The following is an 8,657-nucleotide window of genomic DNA, read 5'->3' as shown; positions in this document are numbered from 1 at the left end:
AGGGAAAAGGGTATAGTTACTGGCCACAGGGCAATTGGATCTCCGAGCCACACCCCCACCCACTCTTGGCATTATCCAGCACCTGAGATTTTGCCAGTCACATGGATATCAAATAGCGCCTCCATGCTGTTTTAGTGCCCTCTCATTTTTCTGATTTCTAATGGGCTGCCCATCTCTCAGCAGAACGCAGGCTTCCTTGCTCATGATCATTGCGCTGGACTCGTGTCTCAGCAATGGCTCTTAATTGCAGCAACAGAGACCAACTCTGGCTCATTTAGGGATTTAATGATAAGATATTGAGTAGCTCAGAGATGTGCCAGGAAGGCTGGAAAACCAGGCTTCTAGAATTAAGGAAGCTGCACAGCCAGGGCCACATTAAAAGTCATGCCATTAGCTCAGTCCAGGGAGTACGTGGGAGTCCCCCCACCACCGCACACTAGGACCTAGAGCCACATTCTGTTTGCCACCGCTACTGCCACTGCCAGAAATAATTTTCCACTTTTCCTCCTTTGTGCCATTAGCCTCAGATTCAGAATTTGGGGCAGGTGCACCTGATTGGCTAAACGCAGGCATCAGGGATGCTTGGAAAATAAGGTCCCTGCATCAGTAGTTTCTCTAGTGGGAGATGGGCTCTGCCTCCTCACAAGGCTCATACGTGGCCAGTTCCCTAAACACAGAAGTGGTTCAGAAGCCAGGAAACCAAAAGATGGCCCGTGTCCCCTCAGGGCCCTTCAGAGGTCAGAACAGCTTACACCACTTCCATTTTTTGTTTCCCAGTATATGAAAAAAATGATGCAATACCAAAACTGTGAGATTTATGTATTTGTGTGCTCATTTGGGGTGACCAAAACCATGCTGTCGGCTGGGTGCAGTGGCTCATGCCACTCCCAGCACTCTGGGAGGCCAAGGTGGGTGGATCACCTGAGGTCAGCAGTTCGAGACCAGCCTAGCCAAGATGGCAAAATCCCGTCTCTACCAAAAATACAAAAATTAGCCCCGGCGTGGTGGCTCACACCTGTAATCTCAGCTACTCGAGAGGCTGAGGCAGGAGAAATGCTTGAACCTGGGAGGCAGAGGTTGCAGTGATCGCGCCACTGCACTCCAGCCTGGGCAGTGCACTTCAGAGTGGGACTCGGTCTCAAAAAAAAAAAACACAAACAACCAAAACCAACCAAACAAACAAACAAAAACAAAACACACACACACACACACACAAAAGCCAAAACAAAAACAAAAACCGTGCTGTCTTTACAATAACAGAGCAACATTTTTAATGTGAAATAAGTAATGTATTGTTCACGAAATAATTTTAGGATGTTATTTGTTTGGTTTTTGACAGAATTCATCACAGTATAGAGCCAGAAATAGGCCACAGGTTTAAAGTTGGGTGCTGTCAAGATAGCCCTGTGACTGTATGTTTACCTTCATTCAGTATTCATGACAGAAGAGTGATTATGAGGCCGGGGCCAGATGGCCCAGGACTGCGATTCAGCGTTGCTGTGAGTACAGGACTTGTCCTTGGTCAGCGACCCCTCCTAGCACAAGCAGCCTGATCTCTCCGCCAGCCCAGAGCTGCACTGGATGTCGTGTAGACACTGAATGCCAAAGAGGTCAATTACAGCACAGCACCCTCCTGCTTAGAGAAAACACTCCTGTTTTCAATGCCTGAGGCTTGGGAATGGTTTAAGCACCTCTTTCAATGCCTGAGGCTTGGGAATGGTTTAAGCACCTCGCTCCTCCCCAGTCCCAGGGATGGGCACTTAGAAGCCTGAGCACGTTAAATCATTTATTTACGCCCATGATTCCAGCTACCCTCACGGAGACCCTGGAGGTCTCCAGGCAGTTTGAATCCCTGTGCTACCTTATCTGCTCTTGCTTGGTCAGAATCAAGGTGCTGAATGGTTTCCCATTATTATTTCTCTAATTTAAAAAAATTGCATTATAATGCATGAATATAGCCTTTTAAAAAAAACCCAACGGTACAGAAGTAAAATGTGAAATGCCAGTTCGCTTCTTCCTTCCCACATGAAACCACTATTTTGTTTATGTCCATATATGTACATATACAAATATTTGACTTAAAAATGAATAAGTGAGGCCGAGTGTAGTGCCTCATGCTTATAATCCTAGCACTTTGGGAGGCCAAGGCAGGCAGATCACTTGAGCCCAGGAGTTTGAGACTAGCCTGGCCAATATAATAAAACCCTGTCTCTACTAAAAATACAAAAAATTAGCTAGTGTGGTGGTGCGCACCTGTAATCCCAGCTACTTGGGAGTCTGAGGCAGGAGAATTGCTTGAACCCAGGAGGCAGAGGTTGTAGTAAGCTGAGATCGGGCCATTGCACTCCAGCCTGGGCGACAGACCAAGACTCTGTCTCAAAAAAAAAACAAAAAACCAAAAAACATAAATGGGGCTGGGCCCGGTGGCTCGCGCCTGTAATCCCAGCACTCTGGGAGGCTGAGGCAGGTGGATCACCTGAGGTCAGGAGTTCGGACCAGCCTGGCCAACATGATGAAACTCCATCTCTACTAAAAGTACAAAAATGAGCCAGGCGTGGTGGCAGGCGTCTATACTCCCAGCTACTCGTGAGGCTGAGGCAGGAGAATCACTTGAACCCAGGAGGCAGAGGTTGCAGTGGACCGAGATGGCACCACTGCACTCCAGCCTGGGTGACAGAGCAAGACTCCATCGCAAAAAATAAATAAATAAATAAATAAAAAATGCGTAAATGGAATCATACTCTATATATTTTTGTGAAATTTTATTTTTCACCTTATAATGTGCTTTCGTAATCTTTTTATGGCAGCCTGTACCAATCTAGAGTCTTTCTAATGGCTACGTGGTACTTCGTTTTAGGACTGTCCTATAATTTTGTAACCATTTAGGATTAATTTACATAGTTTATAGTTCTTTTGGTATAACAAACAGTGCCTCTGCAAATTTGTCTATTATCTATCTATCTATCTATCTATCTATCTATCTATCTATCTATCATCTATCTATATCTTTCTAGCTAGCTAGCTAGCTAGCTATCTGAACAGGTGTGAGTATTTTGGTTAGACGAATCTTTAGATCCATAATTTATGTAATTTCTAGGTCAAAGAGATGTGCCTTGAAATTATTGATAGATATTTACATATTACCTTCCGGATAGTGTTTGATAATTTACATTTCCACCAGCTGTACACGGCATAACCCCTTCCCCTGCACCTTCTCCAACATTGAATGTTTGTATCTTTAATATTTTTGCTAATTATGGGTAAAGATGGGTAAAAATGATGAAATCTTGTCATTTTAGATTACATTTGGAGGATTCTTTCTACTTAAGTGATCTAGGTCCATTTCAAACCACTGTGGGAAAGGATGGACCATTCAGTAAATTATGTTGGGATAGCTGACTATCCACTGGGAAGAATTACAGCCAGGTAACAAGAATAAAAGGCAGGTGCATTCAAGATAAAAAATGGTTTTAAAAATTATAAATGTTATGTAGATATCGTGTAATTTTAAAAGTCTTATAAATAAGGAGGTTTTTTTCCTAGTATGACATAACGTAGAAGTCATCAAAAAATGATCAGACATTTGAGCACATAAAAAGAGAAAACTTATGAAAAACATTACAATCGGCCGGGCGCGGTGGCTCACGCCTGTAATCCCAGCACTTTGGGAGGCTAAGGCAGGTGGATCACGAGGTCAGGAGATTGAGACCATCCTGGCTAACATGGTGAAACCCTGTCTCTACTAAAAATACAAAAAATTAGCCGGGTGTGGTGGTGGGCGCCTGGAGTCCCAGCTACTCCAGAGGCTGAGGCAGGAGAATGGTGTGAACCCGGGAGGCAGAGCTTGCAGTGAGTGGAGATCGTGCCACTGCACTCCAGCCTGGGTGACAGAGTGAGACTCCATCTCAAAAAAAAAAAAGAAAAAAGAAAAACATTACAATCAACAAAGTAAAAGGCCACTATGCTTCTATTTACATACCTGATATGGGGTTTGTCAGCCAATATTCAAAGAACTCCTGTAAGTCAAATAAGAACAAAGCAAGTATTGGGAGAAACACAAATGACTCTACACAATATGCAAATATTGTCTATCTCATTTTTAATCTGGGAGATTAATATGAAAATAATACAGAGTATGATGGTTAAGTTTATGTGTTGGCTTGGCCAAGCCACAGTGCCCAGATATTTGGTGAAACATGATTCTGGGTGTTTCTGTGATGGTGTTTTTGGATGAGACTGACATTTAAATTGGTGGACTCTGAGAAAAGCAGATTGCCCTCCAAAACGTGGGGGCCTCTTCCAGTCACTGAAGTCCTGAACAGCACAAAAGGCTGACCTCCACATGCAAAAGAGAATTCTCCTACACACTGGATTCAGACTTTGTCTGTAGCAGTGGGTCTTCCTGGCTCACCATTAGGCTCTCTTTAGACTCAAACCATAACTTCTTCCTGAGCCTCGAGTCAGCCAGCTTCCTCCATCAGATTTTGGGCTCATCAAGAGTTCACAATCACATGAGCCAATTCCTTAAATAAATCTCTTTATACACACACGCAGACATGCACACACACACACACAAACACACACAGACACACAGAAACACACACACATGTACATAGAGACACACACATAGACACACACCTCCCACCTCAGTCTCCTGTATATCTGGGACTACAAGTGCATGCCACCATGCCTGGCTAAATAGGAGGTTGAGTGTGGTGGCTCATTCTTGTAATTACAGTACTTTGGGAGGCTGAGATGGCAGGATCAGTTGAGCCTAAGAGTTTGAGATCAGCCTATGCAACATAGTGACATCCTGTCTCTACAAAAAGTTTAAAAATTAACCAGGCGCGGTGGCATGGATGAAGCTCAGTGACATTGTGCTGAACGAAAAAAGTCAGCTAGCCAGGTGCAGTGGCTCATGCCTGTAATCCCAGCACTTTGGGAGGCCAAGGTGAGCATATCACCTGAGGTAAGGAGTTTGAGACCAGCCTGGCCAACATAGTGAAACCCTGTCTCTACTAAAAATACAAAAATTAGCCTGGCATGATGGCACATGCCTATAATCCCAGTTACTCGGGAGGCTGAGGCAGGAGAATTGCTTGAACCCGGGAGGCAGAGGTTGCAGTGAGCTGAGATCACACCATTGCACTCCAGCCTGGGCATTGCAGTGAGATTCTGTCTCAAAATAAATAAATAAATAAATGAATAAATAAATGCCAGCTCAAAAGGTTACACACTGTAGGATTCTGTTTATGTGACATTCTTTTTTTTTTTTTTTTCTCATTAAACTTTTTTAATGGGTCTCAAAATTCTGTGACACATTTTTGGTCAAGTTGTTTCCATTAAAAAGCACTGATTTTAAACACTAATAAATTAAAACTGCCACACGCAAAAAAGAAAACCAAAGTGGTCCACATAATATTATCCTTTCCTCGAACTGAAAGTTTTACGATGCATTGTTATCATTAACCAGTCTTTTAATACTAAACTTAAATGGCCAACTGAAACAGTTCTAAGACCATTCTTCCAGCACTGATTAATACCAGGGTGGCAGGTATTAGGGATAATATTCATTTAGCCTTCTGAGCTTTCTGGGGAGACTTGGTGACCTTGCCAGCTCCAGCTGCCTTCTTGTCCACTGCTTTGATGACACCCACAACAACTGTCTGTCTCATATCACGAATAGCAAAGCAACCCAGAGGTGGATAGTCTGAGAAGCTCTTAATACACATGGGCTTACCAAGCACCATATCAATGATGGCAACATCACCAGATTTCAAGAATTTAGGGCCATCTTCCAGCTTTTTACCAGAATAGCGATCAATCTTTCCCTTCAGCTCAGCAAATTTGCATGCAATGTGAGCCATGTGGCAATCCAGTACAGGGGCATAGCCAGCACTGACTTGGCCTGGATGGTTCAGGATAGATCACCTGAGCAGTGAATCCAGCTGCTTCCATTGTTACCATGACGAACATCCTTGACAGACATGTTCTTGACATGGAAGCCCACATTGTCCCCAGAAAAAGCTTCACTCAAAGCTTCATGGTGCATTTCGACAGATTTTACTTCAGTTGTAGAGTTGACTGGAGCAAAGGCAACCACCATACCAGGTTTGAGAACAACAGTCTCCACTTGGCCATCAGGAACAGTACCAACACCACCAATTTTGTAGACATCCTGGAGAAGCAGGCTTGTCAGTTGGACGAGTTGGTGGTAAGATGCAGTCCAGAGCCTCAGGCAGCGTGGTTCCACTGGCATTGCCATCCTTACGGGTGACTTTCCATCCCTTGAACCAAGGCACGTTAGCAGTTGGCTCCAGCATGTTGTCACCATTCCAACCAGAAATTGGCACAAATGCTACTGTGTCGGGATTGTAGCCAATTTTCTTAATGTACTGCTGACTTCCTTAACAATTTCCTCATATCTCTTCTGGCTGTGGGGTGGCTCAATGAAATCCATCTTGTTAACACCAATGATTAGTTGTTTCACAGCCAGTGTGTAAGCCAGAAGGGCATGCTCTTGGGTCTGCCGATTCTTGGAGACACCAGCTTCAAATTCACCAACACCAGCAGCAACAACCAAGACAGCAGAGTGAGCCTGAGATGTCCCTGTAATCATGTTTTCGATGAAGCCTCTGTGACCTGGGGCGTCAATGATAGTCATGCAGTACTTGCTGGCCTCAAATTTCCACAAGGAGATGTCAATGGTGATACCACGTTCACGCTCAACTTTCAGTTTATCCAAGACCCAGGCATACTTGAAGGAGCCCTTTCCCATCTCAGCAGCCTCCTTCTCAAATTTTTTAATGCTTCTTTTGTTGATGCCACCACATTTGTAGATCAGATGGCCAGTAGGGGCGGACTTGCCCAAATCTACTTGTCCACTGACGACAATGTTGATATGAGTCTTCTCCTTTCCCATTTTGGCTTTTAGGGGCAGTTTTCACGACACCTGTGTTCTGGTGGCAAACCTGTTGCGAAAAGCTATGTGACATTCTTGAGAAGATAAAACCCTAGTGATAGCACATCTGTGTTTCATAGTGGCTAGGGGTGAAAGGAAGGTGTGATTATCATTGGTCTTTATCTTGATTTTGTTGCTGGTTACGGGAATCTGTCTGTCTGTTTGATTCACAGAACTGTACACATTTCCTGAAAATGTTCATTTTATTGTGTGATCATTTTAAAAATTAAAAAAAGAATCGAATCTCTAAAAAAAGAAAGGACTGGGCATGGTGGCTCATGTCTGTAATCCCAGCACTTTGGGAGGTTGAGGCAGGCAGATTGCTTTAGCCCAGGAGTTCAAGACCAGCCTGGATAACGTGGTGAAATCCCATCTCTACTAAAAATACAAAAGTTAGCCAGGCATGGTGGTGCATGCCTGTAATCACAGCTACTCAGGAGGCTGAGGCAGGAAAATCACTTGAACACAGGAGGTGGAGGTTGTAGTGAGCCGAGATCACGCCACTGCACTCCCGACTGGGCAACAGAGTGACTCTGTCTCAAAAGAAAAAAAAGAAAAGAAAAGAAAAGAATGAATGAATGAATGAATAACATCTGGGTTTCTGGTGTGGGCAGACTGTGGGTGGTGTTGCCATTTATAGAGGTGGAGTAGGCTGGGTGGTGGGGCCAGATTAGGGGGAGGAAGTAAGGAGTTAGGTTTGGTCTTGAAAGTCTAGAAGTTGAGACGTCTCTGTATACAGGTGGATACACAAGAGTCTGGTGCTGGCGATGGAAATGTGGGAGTCACGGATGTTTACAGCCATTGTGATGGATTAGAATGCGTGCAGAGAGGAGAGAGAAAACGAGCAAAGGTGGGCGGGGTCCGAGCCTGAGGAACACCTGCCTTCAGTGCCAGTTGGGAGGGGGAGTTGGGAGGGGAAGGAGGGAGAGCCAGCATCAGTCCTCGGAGCTTCCCTCCCTGCCTGGTCTGTGGCCTCCAAGATCTTTTTGTGGATGAGGGAGACAGCTTTCAGAGAACAGCTGTAGGGGCAGGAAGGGACCGCAAAATAAGAACGAGGGACGAGGAAGAACGTCTTCAGAACGCCAGCAGGTCTCGTCAACTGCCTGTCTTGGGTTCTGAGCAAAAGTATGGGCTGTGCTTACTGCAGAATCACACTTCCTCATGCTCCTTCCCCTTCCCTCCTGACCTCTGAGCCCTCCTCCACCTCGGCTGCTGCAGAGGTCACAGGCCGGAAACCTAGAAGGCAGTCCGCAACCCTCAGGCCTGATTCACTTTCCCCACACAAATACTTAAACGTTTTCAATTTGTTATCAGTTTAAAAAAAAAATGTAAGATTTCAAAAACAGCAATAACAACTGGATTTTCAGCTTGGAAAATTGGAAAGTATGACAGAGCTGCCCCTACAGCCCCACGCGGTGACAGAAGGTGAAATGAACCATTGCACTGTCCAGTTGCCACCCTTTCCACCACGCCCTGCAGATCTCCAGCACCAAGATAAAAGCTGGTTGCCATGTAGCATTTGTTTGCACATGGTTTCTACACTTTTATGTAACCTGGGTTATCATCCAGCAGTCACAGCCTCTGCAGAGCAGCCCAGCAGAAGCAGAGACCCGCTTGGCTGAAGGAAACTTAGCAAGATTTATATTAGGTACACAAACACTACAAGCCAGGAGGTGAGGTGACACCGGCTTTTAAA

General features: G+C 44.8%; 1 pseudogene; it reads right to left on the bottom strand.

Moving 5' to 3' along the window:
- Positions 1-5,464: 5,464 nt before the first annotated feature.
- LOC100427740 (putative elongation factor 1-alpha-like 3 pseudogene) lies at positions 5,465-6,984 on the bottom strand (annotated as a pseudogene).
- Positions 6,985-8,657: the final 1,673 nt, after the last annotated feature.

This window comes from Macaca mulatta, chromosome 19 (genome assembly GCF_049350105.2).
Source record: "Macaca mulatta isolate MMU2019108-1 chromosome 19, T2T-MMU8v2.0, whole genome shotgun sequence".
Taxonomy (NCBI): domain Eukaryota; kingdom Metazoa; phylum Chordata; class Mammalia; order Primates; family Cercopithecidae; genus Macaca; species Macaca mulatta.
This window is presented reverse-complemented; position numbering and strand designations above follow the sequence as displayed.